Genomic DNA, 25916 nt, shown 5'->3' on the forward strand with positions numbered 1-25916 from the left:
GCAGGGCCCTGTTACCACCGGATGTGGAAGTTGATCTCTTCGCTGGTAAAAAATAATTCCACTTCCCCCGGAACCCAGATCATCCCCGCGATTTCCTGTTTATTGCATTAAGGCGCCGGGTTTCCGGGGCTCCTGGCCCCGCTTATTCCGCGGGGGTCGGTGGGGGGCGGGGGTCGGTCGGGGCCGCCCGCCCGCGCCGCCGCGCTTTGTCCGCCCGGCTCCCCGCTTCTGGGGAGGGGCGGGCGGACATGGTGGCGGCCGCCGCCCCCTCCCCGGCCCCGGCGGACCCGCTCTTCTCCTCCCTCCCCGTCCGGCGGGCCGGTTCCGAGCCCGGCGCACCCGCCGTGGGAACGAGGGCGGCGGGGGTGCGGCGGGCGCGGGCGCGGCCTCGGCCCCGCTCTCCCGGGCCCGCGGGGCCTCTTTGTTCGCCTCTAGCTCTCCCCTCCTCTCCCCTCCCCCCGCCCCCCGTGCGGGAAGGCCCGACTGACAGCTCCCCCGCCGGGCCGGGCCTCCCGAGGGGTCGGGGGAGCCGAGAGCGGCCGCCCCGGAGGGCCTGGGCCTGGGCCTCCGGGGGACGCAGCCCCGTCCGGGGGCCGCGGCCGAGGGAGCCGCGCGGGGCCAGGAGCAGCCACTCGGGGCGGGGGGGAGGGGGGCAGCCGTGCTGCGCTCCCCTGGTCGGGGGCCCAGGCTCAATCCGTGTCGGTTTAACCTGTTGGTACGGGAGCGTTTGTGATTAAAAACGGGGGTGAGGACGAGCGGAGGCCGGGGGAGCCCCCGCTGCCCCCTGACCCCCCCATAGGGCTCCTCCGATCGGAGGGGGGCCGAGGGACGCGGGCTGACTTCATCGCGCCCCCTCTCCGGAAAATGGCGCAGTAACTGTCGGTGGTGTGTGCGGAGGAAGGGCAGAGGCCGCGCTGGGACCTCGCCGGAGCCGCCGCAGGTGTTCCGAAGTTGAAGTTGCGGGCGGTGGGCGCGGGGAGGCCCCGGGCCTTCCATTGAAATGAGAGGAGAAGCGGTCGGGCTGTGAAGAGGTGGAGGAGAGCGACCCGAGGCGTGCGTGAGTGCGCCGGGGACCCCGCGTAGACGGAGCCCGTGTAGACAGACGGAGCCCGCGTAGACAGACGGAGCCCGCGTAGACGGAGCGCCTCCGCGCACCGCCCCAGCCTCACGCCGGCCTGACGGAGGCTCGCTTTGGAGCCGAAGATGCCCCTGTAGACGCCGCGATCACACCGCCGTCCCTGCGCTGCTTCCGCGCCGTATCCGGATCGCGGAGGGCATTTGGCGTCCGCGCAGGGGCCGCCCGGTGTCGAATTGCTGGGTCCTGACCCCGCGGTGATGTCGGGCCGGAAGGGTGCGTTTGTTCCCCCGGATTCGCGGAGTCTGTTCCAGCTGCCGCAGTCTGTCTACACTGCCCTGACGCTCCAGCTTCTGGATTGCGTGGACGGCTGCAGAAGCAGTTTTTTAGGTATTCTGATGTAGAGCGCGGGCCGTGCGCAGACCCCTGCTGTGGGGTGGGGCCCGGTGCCCGGCAGAGCCCATCTCAGTGAGAGGGACCCCAGGGGTGCCCGAGACGGCTTCCAGGTGCGGGTCCGTGAGCGGGCAGGAATGGGCAGAGGGTGCCCGGAGCCGGGCCCTTCAGTGCCCCTTGGTACCCCCGGAGCTGGGCCGTTGAGTGCCCCTTGGAGTTGGGCCTTTGGCGGCCCCTAAGCAGACCGAACCGTGGCACGGGGCTTGTGATGCCGGGCTGAGGGTCCGGACCACGTTGAGGCTCCTCCTTAGCCCAGCAGGCGGTGATGATGAGGGACAGGGCCCCGGGACCCCCGTCAGCAGGAGGCGCGTGGCCTGCCCTCTCTCAGGAGGGACATCCAGCAGCGCCGGGCAGATTCTTGTAGAAACACTCCATCTTTCTCAGTCACATATGCCAGTGTTTTTAGCATTTTCCCGGTTTTCAGGTTCCAAGCTCCCTCTCTTGCCCCACCGGAGGAGGCAGGCAGCTTGATGGAGGTTGCACTTGTGCAGTCACGCAAAACGTTTCCTTGCTAGTCAGGTCGTGAAAGAGAAGAGACCAAACCCCTCAGGAGAAGCCAGGTTAAGGCGCTGCTTGAGCCCCGCTCAGACCCCGGGCCTTCCTCTGCAGGCCCTTTGGGATTGCTAGGGGTCATCGCCCTGCTCGAGAATGGCCAGGGCGCCCACGCTTGGTCTGAGGGCAACGTTGGCTTGGCTTGTCTCCCTTCTCTTCTCATCGGTTCCTAGAAAGCCGCCTGCTCATCACGTCTTACGGCCCGGTAGTGTTCCCAGGCATTCCCCCGTGGAGGGGCAGCCCCTCTGTTTCCAGTTCTGTGCCACCACAAGAAGGCGCTTTGATCTCTTTGGGGTACAGGCCTAGTCATGGCTTTTCTGGGCCAAAGGGTGTGCACGGTTTTATAGTGTGAGGCGGATTCTTAATGTGTGAGGTACGGATTTAGAGTTCAGAAATTTCACTTTGTTCGTCCTGAACTTACTTTAAAAGCCTGGTGTCTGGTTGTGTGTGGAATCTAGTGGATACCTGTTAGAATTACCTTGAAGTGTACATTGGATCTCACTTCTGTGGGAAAGAGTGGCTTTGTCTATGAATAAAAAGTGGTTTAATGAGAGTCTAATCTGCACGTGAACAGTGGTTTTTTAAAGATTATTTTAAAAGTAATTCAGTGTATAGGAAGTTCTTTCTAACCATAATTTAGAACTTGAAGTGCCGTGAGTACTATGAAAAAGATGTGGTGTGGTCATGAAGCAGTAGTGTAGGGATGAGAGATGAACAGTCTGAGTATTTCTGCGTGATACCAATAAAATGTCAAAGAAAATAAAGAGATGGGAGATGATAGGTAAGAATTGCACTGTGTTGAGAAGGTATAGGTGAGTGGGTTACTTTGTTCACTTACGGAGGAAATACAAATGAGATGACAGGATCCATTCAAAAAAACTGATTGCTTAGCACAGAACCCCTTTAGTCAGTCTCACTATTATTGCACATTTCCTTTTCATTAACTGACACACTTTTTGAAAAAAGACACATGCAGAGTTTAGGTTTGTCACCCTGAAGTCAGTACAGCTTTCTAAGACCTGATGCAGAAATCTTGTACTTAGGGGTTCTGAAAAGGGAGTAAGGAAGCCAGAAATGAGCTCACAGCTTGTGGGTGAGCCCTGTGCTTCTTCAAATGGGGAAATTTCTGCCAACGTGGTTAGAGCCCTGAGTATCGTAGTTAACATTGTATTTGTTAAATTTTTTAAAGTTGTTCATCATTTCTTAACTATCATCCTCTTTAGATTTTAAGTTGTTTAAAGCAAAACTATACTTACCAGTAGTGCTGAACGCCTGAAACAACGGGAATTTGGTAAATATTGCTGATAAAACTTAATCCATTCACATAATCATTCAGTGATTGGTGGAGCGGTACATTTATTTTCAGCTCATTGGCAATTAGCTTTGAGAAAGTTTCTTCTCTTCCTAGAATTACAGATCTTAGCACTAGACATAACCTTGAGCAAATCTAATTCATCCACTTAAATGAAGAAATGTGCGAGAGGCAGTTACAGTTCAACAAGCATTTATTTATTAAGCAGGCACTATGTTTCAGGTGCTGTTAAAAGGCACCGGGAACCAAACAAAAGCATGTTTGCCCTCTAGGAGTCTTCATTCTACTGTCCGTCGTATTTCACATCTGGTAGAGGACGTAGGTCTTCTGATTCCCAACTTCATGGACAGTTGTAAGTAATTTTAGGAACAAAATCTAAACTCTTGCTTAACTCTAGTTTTATTTCTTCAGAGCACAAATAGTAAGGGGGCTAATGCCTTTATCTCTTGACTTGTCATTACAAAGGGTTTTTTACACCTACTAGGTTTCATTAGACTTTCTTAGGCTTAATACTTTCACACATCAGGATAATATGCTTCATTGATGAAGTTTGGGTATACCTTTTTTTTTTAAACCAGTTAATACATAGGTAACATAATTTTTCCTCAGCACATTCCTTTGAAATAGGAATTGAGACCCAACATGGTCATTATAGTAAAACCTTAATTAACCATCATTTTCTTAGAAAAGAGATGGAGTTTTCATTTTAATTGAAAACTAAGCAGAAAAATCCTTTTTGCTTGATCATATGTTGGAAATCTTTTAAAAATACATTAGTCTATTTTCCTAAATAATTGAATCTTTGATTCCTGGATTTGGTAGTATATCAGAGAAATGTTTCTGAATATAATGATTATTGTATAATAATTAAGAAGTAGGAGCTTGGGTTTGAATCTGTAATGTTCTAGAAGTTGGGTTTTTTTGGTTTGTTTTTGCTTTTAGCTTAAGGTACTTGTATGAACTTTTCTGCTGAATCAATACTTTTCCTTAAAAACTGGATTCTAGCCAAGATTATAGTTAACTGAGGTTTGACTGTGCTGTGATATTTTGTTCATAATTAAAGTCATAGTTTTCAAGTTATTTTAAATTTCATGGATTTATAAAATAGGCAGAAAAAAACCCCATAGCAGTGCGAAGAGAGCAAAATTTGTAGTTGGAAGAAGTGGATTCAGACCTTGTTGTCCTTCCTTCTCTACCCCCTTCCCTCATATGATCTTGGGTAAGTAACATCTCAGGGGCTCAGTTTCCTCATTTGTAAAATGAGAGGATTGGATTATATGGTCTTGTCCATCTTTTAGATATATGATTCTGTGTCTATTTTAGATCACTTTATGATCAGTCCTACTTTGAGATGATACTTGTGTATTCTGCCTATTTTGTCAATTAAAAGAAAGGTTGGGGTCAGCAAAGACTTTTCCTAATCTACTCTTCTACCTTCTGTAGTTTCAACACTTCAACATCAAATTATCTGTTGATTCCTCAGAGTAGAAAATGGAAAAAGAAAAAGCCGTTGTCCTTAATAGTCATGATTTCTGTAAAAATTTTAACAGATTTAAAACCATCACCATTAGGAGTCTAAAGAACCCAGAATTCCCTGTTGTAAACAACACTTGATCTTTCCAAGTAGAGAGATGATAGACAGCCAAGGATAACATTAGTTTAGAATTCAGACTCATTTGTAAAACTGTAGAGGAAGGTGTTCAATTATTACAATTAGCATTGCCTTACAAAACAGTGAAAAGCAATGAAAGTGAAAACAAATTTAAAGAAAACTTGGAATGAGACTCAAAACAAATCATGTCATCCTAGGAGCATTTAGAGATGAATCATAGAATTTTAGAATTGTAAAAAGACTTCAAGGGACATAGATCAAGCCTTCCCCCCAAAAGAATCCTTCCTACAACGGGGCAGATAAATGATCACCTAGAACCAGAGTTCTTAACTTTCTCTGTGTCCTGGGTTTCTTTTGCAGTGTAATGAATCCAGTAGATCCCTTCTCAGAATGATGTTTCTAAATGCATAAAATAAAATACATAAGGTTACAGAGAAAATCAACTATATCAAAGAATTCATTTAAAATTTTTACTTAAAAAAAATAAAAACCAAGTTAATGGGCTCTTGGTTAAGGGCCTCTGATCTAGGGTTTGCTTCAAGTTCCCCAATGAGGGAGAATCCACCACTTCCTAAGGCAGCTTTGAATTTTTGGGTAGCTCTGATTGCTATAACCCTGACATCAATCCCCAGGTTGGGTCATTCCAGCTTCTTGCCCATTGCCCCTTGTTCTTCCCTCTAGGGCCAAACCAAACAGGGTTAATCCTTCTACATGATATCCCTTTGTGGACTTTTTATTTAAGTTTTATTATTTGACATTCTTTTGGTCACCTTTTTTTAGGGTATGAATATTTTATCATTATAGTCACTTTTACATAGAACTCTCTTTCCCTCTTCTTCATCCCCTCCTGCGAAGAGCCTTCCCCTATAACAAAGAAAAAACAACAGTTAAACCAAAATAACTGACGTCAAGTTTGACCTGTGACAGCATACGCAGTATTGCACAGCCGGAGAGTATATGCACAATTTGTAGCCTTTTGTGCGTAGTTCCGCAGTTCTCTCCAGAATGGTTACATTACTTTTCACAAGCCCACCAATAATGCATTAGTGTTCCAATTTTTCCAAATCTCCTCCAGCATTTATCATTTTCCTTTTTTGTCATGTTAGCCAATCTGATAGGTGTGAGGTGGTACCTCAGAGTTGTTTTAATTTGCATTTCTCTAATCAATAATTATTTAGAACATTTTTTTATATGACTATAGGTAGCTTTAATTTCTTTATCTGAAAACTAGCTGTTCATATCCTTTGACCATTTATCAGTTGGGGAATGACTCATATTTTTATAAATTTGACTCAGTTCTCTATGTTTGAGAAATGAGGCCTTTTTCAGTAACACTTGCTGTAAAATTTTTTCCCACCCTTCTGCTTTTCTTCTAATCTTGGTTGCATTGGCTTTGTTTAAGTAAAACCTTTTAAATTTAATGTAATCAAATTTATCCATTTCATAATGTTCCTTTATCTCCTGTTTGGTCATAAATTCTTCCCTTCTCTATTGATCTTAGTTATCTGACTATTCCTTAATCTCTTGATTTATGATGTATCACCCTTTATGTCTAAATCATGTAACCATTTGGTATGTGGTGTGAGATGTTGGTTGATGTCTAGTTACTGCCAGTTTTCCCAGCAGTTTTTGTCAGATAATGAGTTTTTATCCCAGAATCTGGAGTCTTTGGGTTTATCAAACAGTGAATTACTGTAGTCATTTACTACTTTGCCTTGTGAACATGGTCTATTCCAGTGATCCGCCACTCTGTTTCTTAGCCAGTACCAAATAGTTTTGATGGTTGCTGCTTTGTAATGTAGTTTTAGATCTGGTGGGGTTTGGCCAGGGAGGTACGTTTCTTTTCTTCAGTCAGTATTGGCTGTTAGGATTGCACAGCATTCCATTTCATTTTATTTTTCCTTTTATTTATGTTGTAGTCATTGTACAGAGTGTGTGTGTGTCTCTGTGTGTGTGTATAATTTTCCAAGTTCTCTTGGTTCTACTTTGCCTTCATATACTTGAGCCAGCATCTTCCCTATGCTTTCCCTTACACCCTGGTTTTCTTTTTGTCTCTTCCCCTCCCAAATTTTCCTATTTCCTTCACTTGTTCCTCATATGGCATAGGCTCAAATCCCTTTTTACCATCTTGGTTATTCGTCTCTGGATATTCTCCAATTTATCAATATCTTTCCTATTGTAGTCTCTAGATCTGAACATTATTTTTCAAATAGAGTGGAGTATAACAGGTCAGTCACCTCCGTATTACTGTAAACAGGTCCTTTCAGTGTGACTTGATGTAGTATTAGCCTTTTTGACTGTCATCTCACCTTGGTTGACTCATTGATCTTGTAGCCACTAAGATCTTTTTTTCAGATAAACTAAACCCTCTCACCATACCTCCCATACCAGGAGAACAACAAGTAGACATAAAATAGAGCAAATTTATCGCTTTGTAGGGCTATCACATTTGTATTTGAACATCTCATGCACCAAAGTGCCAAACGAAGAAGGAGAAATGATTCTTGAGAAGGCAGATTAAGGAGAGGTGGTTGGATAAGACCAGGTACATAGAGGAAGTCTGTGCTGGAGGAGACAGTCTTGAAAGCACTGTGGATTGCTTTGCAAGATATCTCAGAGAGGGTAAGATTACAGAATATTGGGAAAAAATTATGGATAAAGTAATCCTTGCTCCCCTCGAAGGATGAAGTGAATACCAGTAACTACCACCTTATGTGCTATTCATTAGTAAAAATCTTCACAGGAGAAATCTGCATGTGTATCCAGGGTGTCCTCAATGGAAACATGAGAAGGGGAGAGCAGGCTTTGGCAGACATTCTAAAGAAAACCTCACCTTTACAGTTACAGTTTGCTGTAAGATCCAGAGCGTACAAGATGCTGCTGTGTTTATTGTGTGCAGATTTTTTTGAAAAAATATTTAGGACTCACTAGAGCAAAATGTAATCTTCAATCTGTTCCCTCAAGGAGTCTTTTATGATGTAGTAAGATCATACAAGATTCTTTGAAGAATACAGCCATAAAGGTAATAACCATTCAATGGCTGATTATTTTCAAGTGAGGCATAAAGCAGCTAGGAGTCTTATGTAGCCACTGTTTCCTTGTTTTCCTAAGTACTATTTTTTATTCTTTATGTAGATGTTTGCTTTGTCCCAAAGAGTGACATGACCAAGGTCCAAGTGGAAAAGAGACTCAAGATAGGTCTTCCATATCATCCCCTTTTGTAGGTGATTATTGTACTGATTGCAAGTTCCAGAAAATCTGGCTCCTTTCCAGTGGAATCCATGATTATTTAAAAGAGATTGGCCTAATAATAAAAAACGAAATAGATGAAAAATCTGTAATAACTTGCAGTTGAATTTCCTAATAGGCCACATGCAGGCATATAAGGCAAAATGAGGTCACAAGCATTAAGGAAGCATTTACCATGAGTCAGGCAAAAAGAATGACTGCCCCTGCCCTAAAGAGGAAGATGACACTTGAAAGGTAGCTGAAAAATGGGAAAGGCAGATGAAAGCAGGTACTTACTGGGAGAATAGTGGCAAAATTAAATATGTGCTTCCTGGAGCGGAAAGAAACCTGTGACTTGGCCCCAAAATGGAAGCCCTCTGAAGTAACTTACTTGGGAAAAGGAGGCTGGCTCGGGAAAGGAATGTTCCAGAGTGATAAGGCAACTGTGTTATGGGGAAATCCAGAGCATCAGAGCAGCTAGGAGGGGAAGAAAACGTGGCCAACTTGATTCGTCTTGAAAATACATACAAATTAGATTAAAAATCTTGGAACGCCATAAGCGCCAAAGACTCAGTTGTAAATGTTTCAAAGGGAAATGTAAAAAGACATGATGGACTGTAATCTACCTTATGCACTTCCATGCCAAAGTGACCTTCCTAAGTGCAGGTCTGACCGTAGGATCCCTTTCCCAGTTAACTCCAGTGCTTCCATATTGCCTCTAGGATCAGATATTTAGTCCTGTGTCTTTTAAAGCCCTTCAAAATCTGGTGCATTCTTACCTTTACAGTTGTCCTATGCATTGCCTCCTTCCACACACTCCCAATTCAGTGATCCTGCTATTCTTGTTATACTTTGCATGAGCTAAAGCCTCAAAGGAAAATACAGGTTGGGTACAAATTTAACTGGAATTCCTGGAAGAAGTAGAAGCAAGAAATTTTTTTTTTTAAAGACTTTGATATGTTTTTATAAATGAAATGAGAGTACTAGAGGAAAATGCAAAAGAAATGAGTTGTGGCAGAAAGAAATGGAAATGGAATTAACAACTTGGCACGAGATACAACACCTTGCTCAAGTAACAAACTCTCTAAAAATTAAAATGGAATAAAATAGAAACCTAATGACTCCATAAAACAAACAAATACTGAAATGAAATCGAAGGAAGAAAATGTGAGGTATGAATATGCTCTGAAATCAAAGCAAAAACAAGAGACCTGCGAAACAGATCAAGGAGAAAACATTTAATAGTCATTGGGCTACCTGAATACCATGGCCAATGAAAGAGCCTAGAAAGATTTTAGTAAATTGTAAAAAGGAAACTGCCCTGATCTCTTAGAACCAGAGGAAAAAGTAGAAATAGAAAGAATCTATCAGTTGCTACCTGATAAAAATTCCAGTCTGACACTTCTCAAGAATATAGCTGAAATCAGAGCTCTCAGGTCAAAGGAAAAGAGTATGTCAAGTAGCAAAGAAAGAATTCAAGCAGTGAGGAGCTGTATTATACATGATTTAGCAGCCACCACTATCAAGAAGTGGAGAGCTTAGAATATGATATTCTAGAAGGCAAAGGATATAGGCTTACAGTCAAGAATCACTTACCCAGCAAAATTAAGTATGATTGCAGAGGGGGAAAAATGGATCTTTTTAAAAAAATAATTTATTTTTAGTTTTCAACATTCGCTTCCCTGTTTTAAATTTTCTCCACCTACCTTCCCAAGATGAGCATGAAATCTGATATAGGCTCTACATATACATTCCTATTAAAAATATTTTCACATTAGTCATGTTGAATAGAAGAATTAGCATGAACAAGACGAACCCATGAGAAAGAAAAAACAAAACAGAAAAGAGAACAAATAGTATCCCTTGATCTGATTCAGACTCCATATTCTTTCCTCTGGGTGTGGATGGAATTTTCCATCCTGAGGCTCTTGGAATTGTTTTAGGTCCTGGAATTGCAGTCTGTCAACGTCAGTCGTCTCACAATGTGACTGTTGCTGTTACAGTGTTGCCCTGGTTCTGCTCACTTCTCTCAGCATCAGTTAACATAAGCCTTTCCAGGTTTTTCTGAAGTCTACCTGCTCGTCATTTCTTACAGCATCATAGTATTCCTTTATATCCGTATACCACAACTTGTTCAGCCATGTCCCAGTTGATAGGCATCCCCCTCAATTTTCAGTTCTTAGCCACCACAAAAAGAGCTGCTGTAAATGTTTTTGTACATGTGGGGCCTTTTCCCATTGGAAAAGTGAATCTTAAATGAAATAGAAGACATACAAGCATTGCTGAAGAAAAGATCAGAACTGGGAAGAAACTTGGAAGTTCAAACTTGAGTTAAGAGAAACATAAAAAGGTAAACCTGAATAAACAATCATAGGGAAATAAACAGATAAATTGCTTACATTCTAATGTAAGAAGATGATACATGTATCCTGTTGAATTCTTTCAACATCAGGGATCACAGAGGGAATCTAATTAGACAGAAGACCTGAATTGGTTCTGTTGTCTTAATGATCTTAAGATAAGAGAAGAGGAATTCATTGGGAATGGGGAAGGGAAAGGAAAATTAGGGAAAGTTATCACACGTAATCAGGCTGTACAAGTAGACATCTGTACAAAAAAGAAGCAGGGAGTGGAATAGAGCGGTTCTGACACAAACCTCACATGCGCATACACATGCACGCACACACACATACACAGCTGGATATAGAAATACATTTCATGCTACAGGAAAACTCTTTGAGGTGGCAAAGAACAAGAATCCAAGGGGGAATTAGAGATTATTGGAGACGTTATGATATATAAGTATGATGGAACAATATTGTTCTACAAGACATGAAAGGGATGTTTTCAGTGATACCTGGGAAGACTTAGCGAGTCAACCAAACTGGGAGAATGATATGTGTGCATTTAGGGTTAGGGTTAGGGTTACGGTTACCAGGACAACAATATGACAAAGACAAGCAACACTGAACTCTGATTAGTGTAATGACTCAACTAAAATTCTAGATGGCTAATGTTGAAATAAACTACCCATTTCTTGATAGATGAAGGACTTAGATCCCAGAGTAAGACATATATGTATATTTTTGGACATGACCAGTGTGGAAATTTGTTTTGCTTGACTGTATGTTTGCAGTGAGGATTTTGTTTTCCTTTCATTCTCCTATGGGGTGTGTGGGTGTGGGTGTGGTGTGGGGAAGGGTTGCTATCAGAAGGAGAGAGGGTTTTTGTTGATTGAAAAATATAATTAAAAAATTATTTGGTTCTATCCTCACAATTGTTATATCCAACAAACTATCTTGTAAGATCCGCAGGGATCTTTTTTCCCCAGGGCTGTGGGTGGGACAAATTATCTCATGTTTAACTGTGGAACTTGTAGCTATCCTTGGTTTATTGTGGGATGTTTTGAGTAATCATAAGTATGTGCAGTCCTGCTATAACTTGACAAATGTGTTCACAAGAAGCACAATGCTAGGCAAAATGGTGGAATTAAAAACCCCAGAGCTGATGGGAAAAATGGGGTTAGGAATGCAAAAACTTGTCAATGACACATTTCAAAAAGGATAGTAACCCAATAAATGTAGGAACACAGTTTTATATATATTAGATGGGTAATAAATGAATATTATAATAAATGGTGGGCCTTTGCCTGTTGCTTGCCTGTGCCCCCATTCCTGTGGGGCTAGACTGGCAAAGTCTTTCATAAGCTGAACAGGCTACGCTCTTGGCAGAAAATGTGTGTGTCTGTGGGGTGGACCAGCCTTTTTTCTACTCACAGTTCCCTACTGTACCAGAAGATTACGTAATAAATGTGGCACTTTACCTTGATAAAAACCTGAAGATTGCCGATAGAATTTGGCATTGGTTTGATCGCAGCTTATGAGTTATTGTGAAGTGGTTCAGTTTTCTGCATTCCTGTGTAGTTTCTCCAGGAAGATGTCTGGAAGCAAACTTGAAATTCATGTTGTGCTCAAAATATTATTTCACAATATGTCAATCATACTGGAACCAATTCGTGTTTTTGAAACAAGTATTATAGCAGAACAGATTAAAACTTAAATCACCATCCAGTGCATTCTCTTCCAATAGCCCGAGTTAGAAGTATAGATCAGTTGCAAAACACTGAATTGGAATAGGACAGCAAAGTAAGTAATGGGACGTCAGTCTGTGGGATCCTTGTCAATCTTCCATCCTTTCCCTCCGTAATACGTTTAGGGGTAGAATCTCCCACACATTCCCACACCAGTAGGGAAGGGGATACATGCAGCATCACTCCACAAAGGAGAGTTGTGTTGTGACCAGAACATGGCTTATATTTCTATCTCCCGACAATTTTCCTTTTTCTTTTGCAGCTGCCTTGATGTATTCTTAGAGCTTCCTTGCTGTTTTAACTCCGTCCTGCACCTTTAGCCATCACCCACTGTGGCTCTACCTTCTACCATTCCTCTCTACCTGGTACTGTTGTATGGTGCTTCTCCATCAGCCTGGCACTGTCCTGTGCTGCTGCAGTTTTTACCTTAGCCATATTGCGTTGTTGTAATACCACCTCTCCCCTTAATCCCTCCTTTTGTAATTTTTGTTAGAGAAACCTACATCACACTCAGCTGACACACAAAAGGATGACCTAGGTGGTGTTTTTTTTTTTTAAGGCCTTTTCTGTCTTCTTAGTGCTGGTTCAGAATAAGGAAAATTCTTTCATCTCTTCCCCATTCTAGAGTAAAGATTGCTGGCTCTACACATTCTACAATCCCCACTGGGTCTTTTGGAGGTTAAGGATAAACAGGCCCTGCTTTTCATTTTTCACCCTTCTAAGTAGAGAGTGATCTTTGCTCTGCAATCCTGTCGTCAAGTCAGAGAGTTCCTTTTCCTCTTTCAGCTAGCTGCCTTCTTGCAACTTGCTAGGGCTTTTCCTTGTCATTGTAATGTTAGAGTTTTACTGTGATGTGTTTAGGAGAGTTTAATCTTGGATTCTCCCTGGAGAATCCTGTGCATTCTTTTATTTGCTTATCATCACTTTTCTTTGTTAATTCTAGAAAGTTTCCTGGAACAGTTTTTGAAATAGTGTTCAGAGTTTTGGTTAATTCGTTTGTCATCTCTTCAGTTATTGCATTTTTACCCATTCTCATGGTTTTTCATTTGAGTTTCTATGTTTTCAAAATCTTTTTAGCAATTTATTTTCCAAGCTTCTTTTTCCAATCTTGCATTGTTGGCGGTTTTATTTTCTACTTTAGTAAGTCTGCTTGGTTTTTTTAATATTAATTTTTTTGACTTTTATATTTTCTATCATAGTTATTCATTTCCCCTTTTTCAATCATTTTACTGTCTTTTAGTTCTAATTTTGGTTTTCACTACTTTTTAAAAAATTCTCTACAAGAACTTTTTTATTTGTACTTGTGTTTTTTCTTTTCTGTTTTAATTCTTTCTCAATTTATCCATTTGAGGAAATCTCTTAGGAAATACTGTGTTGCTTTTCCCCATTTGCCTTGTTTGTATTATTTTGGCCATTTTGGCTTCATTTTTTTAAAGTAGTATTAATATACTTCACCATGCTCATTTTCTATTTTGATTTCTTCTTACTGTCTTTTGTTTTTAAACATTTTCTTCCCTTTAATATTAATCTTTGTTGTTTTTGGAGGGTTTTTTGAAGGGCATGACTCATTTTGAACTTCTGATTTCACAGTCTTGGCCAGAAAGCCCTCTTAACAACTTAACTAAGGGAGGTTTTTATTAACTGTCAGTTTGCTTTTGATACTGGACCATTATCTGAGTTGGATATGTTTATAACAATATTATTTAAGCAATCATGACTAATGCAGATTTTATGCCCACAGGGTGCATAGGTACTAAAGGTATACTGGATATTAAAGAGTTTACATAATTTTGATTGAATGAGATTATGATCTTAAATTGATGAGTAGACTGGTATGTACAATCAGACCATAAACAGAATGTGTAAGACACATATATAGCAAACATACTAATAGTATATGTAATTAAGGTGACATATTTTAATGTTTTCATAGGTCACTTGTGGAGTAGGAACTTTTAGCCAAATTTATTAGCACAGTTTTAGTTTAGTTCACATTTACTATCAGATTTTTCAAAGAAACCAGAATTAAGGATGGAAAAGAAAATGACTTTTCAGTAGAGAGACAGAACACTGAAGTTATAATCAAAATTATTATATTTCTTTAGACAGTATGACTTAGGGACGTTTTGACATTGTTTCTGAAAATAATAAGTGTAAGGTGTAAACCTAAGTCTTTTTAGCAGTTTCAGATTAACATCAGGGTGACCTGATTTGGGGGAAGCCATCACACATATTGAGGGATCACTGTAACATAGTGAGTTGGTTGGCGTGTCTTCAAACCCAGACACTAGCTGATTCTATGATGTTTATAGTTTTAAGGTTTTGTTTGTTGTTGAATTTCTTTGTAAAATTGGAATTTGTAGCTTCTGGCTAATTTAGACATGTTGCTTTTATAGGGTTTCTAGCTTGTGAGAAGATGCAAAGAAATAAATCTAATCCCTAGAAAGACTGACTTGTACTCACATGTGACTACTCTTTTTCTGAGGTTGTATAAATAGAAGTTTGAGTGTGAAGGCACCAAATACAGAGTCAGAGGACCGGCTTCATTTTCTAACTCTTCCAGTCCTGGTTGACCTTGAATAAATCCTAATTGGGCCTCAGTTTCTTCGGTGGTAAAATGAGAGTGCATAGTTTTGCATGACTTCTGAAACCCTTTTTAGCTTTAAATGTATTATCTCCATGGGTATTTTTTTTTTAAAGGTTAAATTTGAAGTATTCATTTGCCATCTCATTTATTGTCTTTTGCTTGGTTTAGTCAGTGAAGAAACACTTATTAAATACCTACTACGTTCCAAGGACTATGCTAAGTGCTGGGGATGCAAGTATAAAAAAAGGAATCTTTGCCCTCAAGGAGTTTATAGTCTAATTCGGGAAGAGAGTACACAAAAAGAAGCCAGAAAGAGGAGAAGACAGAGAGGAGGAGGATAGAGAAGGCACCCAACTTGGGGGTATGGTGGAAAAGTCAGATAAGTCCAAAAGTAGTACAGCCAGGTGAGAAATGAGAATTTATTTTTGTACCTTGAGAAAGACTGTCTGGTAAGACTTTGCTTTAGTCAGTGTTGGTCATAAATCCATCATATACCCATGTGGTGAAAGATGTGATCGTAGTATATAAAATAGCTTCAGTTCAACAACCATTTATATAGTACATATCCAACACTTTGCCTTGATTCAAACAAGGCATTTTGAATATATGAAAGAATATGCCCTGAGCTTTGTCCACATGGAGTTTATAACCAACTTATTTAAAGCCAATACTAAGGATAAATATAGGTTGCATATTTAAGGAATGGAGGTTTTAAAAAATTCAATTTTATTTCTGAATTCTCTGCCCTCTATCTTCCCTTTCCCCATCCACTGAGAAGATAAGAAAACAAAATTCATTAAACATACGAATACTCAAGCAAAAACCAATTCCTTCGTTGAGAAGGAGGAAAGAAAGACAATGCTTCACTCTGTTTTCTGAGGATCTTAGGTTTCATGATGAGTCCTTTGAAATTGTGGTTTGTCATTCAATTGGTCACAGTTGTAAAGGGAAAGATTATTGTGGGGTAGAGGTGATTGAGGGAAGGCTTTCAGTGAAAAGCAGATATCTTAAAATGGACTTTGAACTAAGAATAGGATTTAGACTCATGGCATCGTGGGGTGTAAGGATTTAATTAGAGGAGATTTTCCCTATTGGAAAGAAGTGAGAGATGATGGGGCCTATTGATAGAAGACCTTAGTTGCCAGGTTGAGTTTGGACTTAGTTTATATGACAAAAGGAGTGTTAGTGCAGTCCTAAGTACTATAGTAATATGAAAAAAGGTTTATTTTAGAAATTATTTTGGAAGCTATGTTCAAGATGGAATTGAGGGGGCATGCAAATGGATTTCACAGAGACCATATTGACTTCAAATGTGAAATTTTCTGGAGGCATATTAATGTCTTCACTAACCATGCTGGACTATAGCTAAAGAAGGTAGTAATCAAGCATTTAAAAAAAATGTTTGCTATGTGCTAAGTAATTGTAATTACATTGTGCTAAGTAATACTGTATTTTATAGATAATCCTACAATTTGGGATTGGGATAGTTTTGAGAATTCATCCAGTATAGTGGTTAACAGCTTTTAAATACATACATGTTACTCTTCTAACTAAAGTAAATGAATACTTGTGCCTCTATGTTGACTTTTCTCTCAAGCTACAAGGGGCTCAGCTTAAAAAATCTAGATTAGTTCACATGCTGTTCCTTTCCCCCATGATGCAGTTTCTGTGTCACTCACTGAAGCACAGAGCCCTGTCTAGGTTGCTGCCTACAGACTTCTTCTTCTTAATCACTGCCGTTTGACATTCCCACCCTCTGCTTTCCCACATGGCTTATTACTGTCATGTTCTCTAGGCAGTTAGGTGGCACAGTGGATAGAATGTTGGATATGGAGTCAGGAAGATCTGAATTCAAATTCAGCCTCAGATGCTTACTAGCTGTGTGACCATAGGCAGATTCACTTCAGTCTCTTCATCTATAAAATGGGGTGAATCACAGCTCCTACTGGATCAAATGAAATATTTGTAAAGCACTTAGCACAGTGCCTGCCCCATAGTAGGCACTTTAAAATGCTTTTTCCCTCTCCCCTCGAGCTTTCTCCTATTCCATGCCTTTGTACTTTTGCTTTCTTTTATCCCATAGTTCTTACTTTTGTATCTTGGTTTTCCCAAATGACGGTATCTTCCAAAAAGACAGTTTGTGGTGCTTTTTTAAAATACTAGGGCACATTGTAGATTGTAAGTTTTAGGGTAACAAAGAAGGCCATGTTATGCTATGGGGGGCAGTAATGTAGCAATTGCTTCTAGTAGCCCTGAGGAAGTTGTTAGCATCTCTTTCACCTTGAGACTAGGGCATCTCAACAGATACAGACAGGATTTCTTGTCTCCTGTTCTAGGCCGGCCTATTATATTACACTTGTAGTACTGTTATCCATGAAGGAGGAGGACAGAGGACCAGATGTGACCCTTTTTAACAAAAATTATTGTGACTGTTGGGTATCTAGTATTATTGAGTGGGTTCCATGTATGTCTTTGTATTCTCTTATATCTTGTTGTCCCTGGAGAAGTCTTGTTTGCTGAACTCTGCAAGGTCTTGGGCACAGAATTCTAAAGAGTTTGGCAATGATGAATTGTTCCACAAAGTCATTCATTGTCAGCTATATTACTGAAAATATGCTCTGATTCATTTCCTATTGTCTTGAGCATTCCTGTCAGAGGTCACAGGTCTTTGATACAAGGGGTTTTTGGAAACTCGTTAGTTGGTCTTTCTGCTTTAGAGTATTAACTTTTATCTGATGATATATGGTGAGGGTATTAGAAGGAAACAAGCAGCCTTTTGCAAGTGATATCACGCAGTTGACCACAACTTTACTGAAACATATTTGATTGAAAGATGTAGAAAATACAAGGTCCCATTGTGCTCAATGTTTGTTGGCTCCAAAAACATTTTATTTGATAGAACAAAGCCTTCCCTCCCTTGCTCCAAGGCTTTTCTTTAAGAAATGTTTTGAGATTACTTGAAAGATACAGTAGAAATAGTCTTTCTTGGCAACCTTTGATTATTAATATCAAATGAGACATAAAATAGGGAGATGTATGTCTGCTACTATCATGGAGCAGAGGGGAATTCTGAACTTTGGTGAGATCCTAACATTGTAGATCTCCCTAAATGAGATCTACTGTTGCTTAAATGAGTTCAGCCAAACACTATCCTGGGAAAAAACCAAGGGTATGAAGAGTTCTTTTTGTCTAAATAAATGATTTAGAATTGGACGGATAAGAAGTAGAGCTTCCCATTGATGTATGTGTTTCAGATATGTACTGACCGTTAACGGTATGCTGGCTCAGAAATGAATTAGAGCAGCCCTGCACAACTTGGCAGTCGGGACCAAAATTAAAATGTTCTAAACTCACTCTGCAAGTAAAGGTATAATTAATGATAACTATTTTGCAAATAAACTATATTTTAAAAAGGGAAATTTCAATTAATATCAATTACATTTATTAAGATTTTTTATCTATCATGAAATTCCTCCTCAGGTTAGAGACAAACTGACAATGGTTGGTTGCCTTGGGTCATGTGACAGACAGGAAGGCGAGAGCAGTGGCAAGCCACCCACCAAATACATGATGGATACCACAGTGACCAGTAGAGGATGAGTTAAGTGGGGTGCACTCCTTACATCTTTTCTTTCTTTTACATCTGCTACAGTTTTTACTGGCAGCCCATGGGCTCTTTGTTGTGCAGGCCTGATTTAGAGGAAGAGAGCAGTCTGGATTGTCCTGGGCAAGTTGTTTTAAATTCTTTTAATGACAACCCCCAAGTGTCTTCATGTAACACCAATATTCTTCCAGTATGTATGGCCACAAATCATGGAACTCTATAGATTTTGAGGAATCACCTAGAAGGTAGTAGAAGGGTGTATGATGTACAGGAGCAAGGTGCAGTATGTTATGAAGAAGGAATTATACAAGAGAATCTTTATAAAGTTATATATCAAAGAAATGTATAACTAAAAAAAAAAGAAAAAGAAGAGGAAGAAGATGGGTTGGTTCCACAGAGAGAATGAAGGATGACAACTCAAGTATTCTTGGTATCCTTTTGTCAAGAAGAAAGCCCCTTTCATCTTAGAGGGGACCCCCTGGGGAGAACTTTGTGAAGAAATGTTCACAGATTGAAGATGTGAATGGATTGTCATTTATGTCACTGGGAAGAATGCTCACTTCGTTGAGCTCACAGATTCAGTCAGGCTTTAATTTTACAAATTAAATAAACTAACAAAAATGTGTAAACCTAGCACAGATAAAGTTACACAATATTTTCTGGTGTCAGTGTTAAAAAGTCTACATAACTGTACATATATCTCATGATCTTCAAAAAGGTATATTGTAAAACTACTGTAAAAACGCCTCTTTTCTTCGAAAGTTGCTGATCTCTCATGTATCAACACCTTTAAAATTCAGATTGGTTTTTGTGTAAGTCACTCCCGTTGGCAGTGTCCCTGAATGTTCTATATTCCAACACCCTGATTTGAGTTCCAGTTTGGCAGATGAACGTGCAAGCATTTATTAAGTTCCTACTATGTGTCAGGCACTATAGTTTAAACTCTAGGAATACAAAGAAAGGAATGCTCTTCAGAAGCTTACAATCTAATGATGGAGACAACGTGCAAATAACTGTATGCTAACAAAATGTACAACAGATTACTTAGAGATGATCACAGAAGGAAGGCATGAACATTAATGAGGATTGGAAAAGGCTTCTTATAGAAGGTGGGATTTTAGCTGAGACTTCAGGGAAATCATAAAGCAGAGATGAAGAGGAAGAAAATTCCAAGCATGTGGGACAGCCAATGGAAATGGTGAGACAGAAGATTGGAGTTTCATATGGAAGGAAGAAGATCAGTATCACTGGATGGAAGTGTGTGTGTGTGTGTGTGTGTGTGTGTGTGTGTGTGTGTGTGTGTGTGTGTAGTAAGGTACTGGAAAAACAGAAAAGTAGAAAGGGGACCGGTTATGAAGGGCTTTAAAAGCCAAACAGGATTTTATTGAATAGGGTAGTGACATGGTCAGATCTTTACTTTAGGAAGATTAATTTGACGACTGAATGGAGAATGGATTGGAGTGGAAGGATGAGGCAGGATGATCTATCAGAACACTTTTACAATAACCCTAGCATGAGATAGTGTGGGCCTGCACAGTGACAGAGAAGAAAAGGAGATGTTCCTAAGGTAGAAGGGCAACTGATTTGGATATGGAGGAGGAGAGACAGTGAGGAGTGAAGAATGACACATAGATTACAGCCCTGAGCGACTGGAAGGATGATAATGCTCTTGACAGTAGTAGAAGAGTCAAAAAGTCAAGAAGAGGGGAAGGCTTGGGGGGTAAACATAATGAACTCAGCTTTGGATATGTTGATTTCAGGATGTTTATGAGATGTCCAGTTTGAGATGGCTAATAGTTAGAGGCGTGAGACTGGAGGCCAGGATAGACGTTAGGACTGCTAAGATCAGAGAATCATCTTCAAAGATGTAATGATTGAATCCATGGGAACTGATGAGAACAACATTTGAAATAATATGAAGACAGAAGAAAATAGGGTCCAGCACAGAACCCTAGGGACATCCATGGATAGTGGATGTGACTTGCATGAATACCCAGCAAAGGAAACTGAGAAGGAGCAATCAGACAGGTAGGAGAACTGGGAGAGAGTATAGTGTTAAGAAAACCTAAAGAGAAAAGAGTCTCAAGGAGAAGAGGATGATTGACACTGGCAAAGGCTATAAAGAAGTCAAGAAGGATGAGAATTAAGAAAAAGCCATTCAATTTGGCAATAGTAACTTTAGGGAGAGCTGTTTCAGCTGAATAATGAGCTAGACTGCAGAGTTTAGAAGAGAGTGAGAGGACATGAAGTAGAGGCACTTAATATAGGTGGTCTTCTCAAGTTTAGCTACATAAGGGAGGAGATAGAGGATTATAGCTATCAGGGATGCTTAGATCAAGTAAGGGTTTTTTGGAGGTGTTTTTTTTTTTTTTGAGAAAATTTGAGACATAGATGTGTTTGTAGGCAGTAGCAAGCCAGTAGATAGGGAGAATTTGAGGATGAGAGAGAGTAGAAATGACAGAAAATCAGTCTGTTAGAGAAGGTGGGAACAGATGTGATCAAGGGTACATGTAGAAGGGTTTGCTTTGGCAAGGGGAAGGGCCACCTCTTCAGGGCTGAGGGAAGGCCTATGAGTGGGGTAGAAATAAGAGGAGGGGAGAAAAGGTTTATTTTTTTCCCCGTGAAATATGAAGCAAGGTTATTAGTTGAGAGGGTGGGGATGGGGAAGTCATGGTAGGTTTGAAGAGGCATGAAAAGGTTTGGAAGAGTTGCTGCGGTGAATGGTACAGAGAGTCAGGGAAGTGTGTGAAAGGATTGTCTTGCTACAGTGAGGCCCCAGTTGAGACTGCATAACACATTTGGAGGGAACCCAGTGAGCAGGGTTTTGTGATTTTTCTCCAGCTTTGCTGAGCAGGACGTGAGTAGGAGAGAAAGCAGTGGATGGTGGGAACAATGCTAGGCTGACGTTTGGCTGATGGGTTATTCAAGAGAAGAAGACAGTGTGGAAGTGAAGTGGTTCTTTGAAGGTTCAGGATGGGGAAGGGAAGAGAAGGTAGTCAGCGTAGGAGCGACCGACTGAGAAAGTCATCGGAGGTTGTGCTCAGAATGTACAGGGCCGAGCAGTTTGTTCATGAATTACAGAATTTCAGAATTCACCAACCTTGAAGTAGAACACTTGTAGGTGATGACAGAATCGAAGCTCTGACCGTCTCTGTGTGTGACTGAGGTAGCATGGAAATAATTAAGTTGAGGAAATGTGAAGTTACTTGAGGAGTTTATCAGTGTGTTCATTGGAATGCCCCTAAAGACTGTCAACCAGGCATTGAACTTTTTGAAGGAAGGAGAGTGCCCTGGAGTTTAGTCAGTGACAGCTACCATTATCTTGATGGGGTCATAAATGTGCAGTAGGAGGAGACACTGCCAAATGATGGTGGTAGAGGGAGAGCTTGGAAGTAGTAGTGGGGAGCAAGGAGTATTTAAACTCCCCACTTCAACCTGAGTTAGGGTATAAATGAAACTGCAACCAAATGCTGTAGAAGTGGTAACCAGGACTATGTCACCAAAAGGAAATCAGGTCTCTTCTAGTATAAAAGATGGAAAGGATGAAAAAGGTTTACAGATTTGTTACTTATGGAACAGATATTCTAAAAGCACAGTGGGAAGTGGTGAGCTTTAGAATGGGATGTTGGTGGGATTGAGGCAGATAGGAATGAGAGAGCCTTTAGTGGGGGAAGGAGAACAAGATTTGAACTATCACAGCCAGGAGTTCAGAATCACTGGGATGGGGAGGAGATGGCAGGTTTACAAGCACTTTTGATAATCCTGGACCATACTGAACTTCCTAGTCTTACAGAATTGTGCCATGTTCATAGCTTTCCACTTTGTCAGAGGAAGCCCCAGAACTGACCAGAAATTTTCTTGGTCCATTGAAACTGATGATGTGAGTAGATAACCTCAGGGATTTCTGACCTGATATCAACTAGAAGTCATTTATCATGGAGTTTAGAAATAGAAAGGACCTTAGATGTATTTAGCCTGACTCCCTCATTTTAGAGATGAAGAAACTGAGGACAAATAGATAATGTGAGAAGTTGTATATGAAAATAAAGTCTCCAAAGACAGCAAAATACTGAAGCATAAAACCATAAAGTCTCATTTAATTCAGTTTTTGCTTTTTTTGCAGATTTTTACAAAGTGATCAGAACTGCTTACAAATGTCAGTTTCCTAAAATAGTTTATCAGAGCCTTCTGAAATTTTGTCCTGAAAATCAAGAAGTCACATTTTTAAAGTTCATCAGCTAACAAAATAGCACAGTACCTGGTATGTATTGTGATTGGTTAGTAGAAGCTTGTGATTGATTGTTAATATCTTAAAGCGTTAACAGCTTGACTAGGAATTTACTGTCAACTTAAGTGTGTTTTCTTCATCTGTGTTAGGAGAGTGATCATAAATACATTCCATCACTTGAGTATACATTGTACAGTGTCAAGAAATGGGAATGGCATTTGGGAAGAGTGTATCTAAAAAGAAGCCTGTGCTGAGAATGATGGAGTTTTAGAGGAAGTTGGGGGTCAGATTTCCAGGATATCTCTAAGAGAGGAAGATTATAAAAGAGTAGAGAAGATCACAATTATTATTAAAAAACGTAATTGAGAAGACCAGCAACCATTGAACCATATACCTAATTCTCATCTGGGTTATACATGATAAAAACATGAGAAGGAAAAAGAATGTTACTTACTAATTTCTGTAGGCAATCACTTCTTCATATTCATAGTTTATAGTTGACTGAGATATAGAGAAAGTAAAATCTTTTCTTGCATGGTGTTTAAAAAACAAGATTTGATTTGGCAGAACAAAGTCAAGCCTTCATGATTCTCTTCTAACAAGGGGGCTGCCATATCTTTGTTAAGACCTTAAAGTAACCTGTGACAGAAATAAATGCATTGAAATAGATTACAGAAGAATATGAATACTGAATGAAGGAGACAAGGGTAGGGTAGTAGAAAGAACCTTAGCCTTCCTGTCATTGTTGACCATGGATGGGGAGCCTTCTCCCTCAAGGCCACATGTGGCCTTCTAGGTCGGGAGTGCAGCCTTTTGACTGAGTCGGAGTTTTACAGAACAAATCTTTTTATTAAGGGGATTTGTTCTGTGAAGTTTGGATTCAGTCAGAGGACTGTACTTGAAGACCTACAGGATCATATGTGGCCCCCAGGACACAGGTTCCCCACCCCTGGGGAATGATCTAATAAGATCATTAGATTAGAGCCCTGAGACTGGAATTTATTTTGTAACCAGGGGCAACTTACTTAACCTGTCTGAGCCTCCATTTCCTTTTTTTTTGTAAAATGGGAATAATACCACTTGTACTACTTACCTCAAAGCATCATATTAAATGGGAGTTTTTATTTTATTTTGAGGGCCCTGGGGAACTACTAGAAGGTTTTTGAGTAGGGGCATTCATAGATTATTTTTGTGAATCAGTAAGATTCATAAAAGATGAATTGACTAGAGAAAGGAGAATTGGGAGAAACTGTTGGGGTAGTCTAGATGAGAAGTAATGAGAGCCTAATGTGGCAGTGTGAGTAGAAAGATGACAGATGTTTTGAACGTAGATCAAGAGGATATGGCCAGTGTCAGAGCCAAGGCAGAGGGGAAAGTTGAAGATGACAGATTTCCAGTGAGGGAGACTGGGAAAATGGTGGGATTGAGTTTTGCAAGAAAGTTGTTCAGTCTTTTTCAGTTGTGTCTGACTCTTCATGATCCCATTGGGGGTTTTCTTGGCCAAGATACTAAAGTTCGCCATTTTCTTCTCCAGCCATTTTACAGAGGAAGAAGCTGAGACAAAGAGGGTGAAGTAATTTGCCTAGGGTCACACACCTAGCAAGGTCTGAGGCCAGATTTGAACTGTGAAGGACTATTAAGGGGTCCCCTCAACTTCTTGAGTTGCCATATTTTTCAGAAAACTGGACTCAGAATATGCAGGTGATCCTGAATGTGCAGAACTTGCCACCTTCTGCCCTCCCTCTCCCCAAGCTGACAAACTTGATTCCCTGTGTGTCCTTGGGAGTCAAGAAAGGTGCCAGATAGTTTGTCCTAGGCTTGTGCAGCTGGGACACTTGTAGATAAGGAGGCCACCATATCTTCAATATCTAGCAGGTCCCAAGAGAAAAGAATGTGGCTTTCGCCTCTCCTTCAGGCGAGGTTTGTCCTTTATGCCTTTCCTGTGCCTTTCCCCTCCCATGCAATGCCTCTTTAGGTGGAGATTCCGATGCTTCCTCCCTCCTTTGTCCTGCTGTCATAGATATGCAAACGTCTGTAAGAACTGTGAACTCTTGTTCTGGCTTTGGGTTCCACATGCATGTAACATGGAAGTTTTGTGAAGTTGTGAGGACTCAGAAAGAGGAATCTGCTTGTCTGCCAGGCCTAGTGCTCTATCCTCTGTGCCACCTAGCTGCTTGAAGAAGTTTGAGCTCAGTTGTTTGAGGGTGTAGCACATCATTCTAAGTAGCAATCTAAGTAAGTGTCCAGCAAGTAATGGGAAACAGAGGAGACATTGGGGTTTGGAAATAGAGCCATCCTATATTTGGTTGGAAGCAATAATTGAAGGCAAGTGAGCGGATAAGGTCAGGAGGGAGAGACAGACTGACAGACAGACAGACACACACGCACACGTACACACACCAGGGACACAAACTTGAGGAAGGTTTTTGGTGCTGGAGGAAGAGAAGTCAGCAAAGGAAGCTAGAGTGCTTAGAGTGATAAAAGACAGTGTCGTCATGTTATTCTGAGTGGGAAGAATATTAGGGAATAAAAAGCCTTTGCATTTGATCAGGAAGAGGTGATTAGTAATTTTGGAGTGATGGGGTTTTAATAATATACTAAAAGCGAAATTGCATTTGGTTAAGGAATAAAATGTATGATAAAGAAGCAGAGGCAGCAAATGTAAACTCTTTTTGCTAGAAGTTTGACAGTGAAAGGAAGGGGAGAAAAGTGTAGAGAGGATTTGTAGCAGGAGGAAGTGAAAGAATCCCCCCCCCCCAAACCATGTGTGCATTCTGAGCAAACTTGTTGAAGGCAAGGAGCCAGGCAGTGGAGTGGGAAGGGGGAGGTGGAGTTGCTAGAGCAAGGTCCCAGAAGGAGTGGGATCCAGGACAAAATGAAAGGGTTCACCTTGGTGTGATAGTCCTTGGAGACCAGAGGGAAAGTAAAGAGGGTAAGTGAAGAGGAATTCTGAAATGTGGAGAAAGGGAAATTCACCGTAGTGATGTGCATTGGCCTTGCCCCATTCTTTAAAAACCTCAGGATTGTTTTCCAATGTACACCCCCCATTGAATTCTCAAAAATTGGAGCCAGACTGTGTATGGCATTACATGCAGTAGTCTGCCTTTCTGCTGAATGTTTCATCGTGAGTTTTCTGGAATCAGGATGAGTTACCCCAACGCTGAGTTGAGTTGAG

At 41.0% G+C, this 25916-nt stretch overlaps 1 protein-coding gene across 13 annotated transcripts in view; it reads left to right on the forward strand.

Moving 5' to 3' along the window:
• The window catches only part of GABPB1 (GA binding protein transcription factor subunit beta 1), an 80962-nt gene that overhangs the window by 6609 nt on the left and 48437 nt on the right, over positions 1 to 25916 (forward strand). For 2 of the 13 annotated variants that reach the window (XM_072622797.1, XM_072622808.1), the window contains exon 1: positions 25 to 45. The exons of 2 other annotated variants lie outside the window; for them this stretch is intronic. The gene's annotated coding sequence lies outside the window, so the exon portion shown is untranslated. Of the gene's footprint in view, positions 1 to 24; positions 46 to 682; positions 1466 to 13608; positions 22775 to 25916 lie in introns of those variants that run through there. 9 more of the 13 variants (XM_072622799.1, XM_072622798.1, XM_072622805.1 and 6 more) reach the window with 8 other exon arrangements.

Source organism: Notamacropus eugenii, chromosome 7, assembly GCF_028372415.1.
Source record: "Notamacropus eugenii isolate mMacEug1 chromosome 7, mMacEug1.pri_v2, whole genome shotgun sequence".
Taxonomy (NCBI): Eukaryota; Metazoa; Chordata; class Mammalia; order Diprotodontia; family Macropodidae; genus Notamacropus; species Notamacropus eugenii.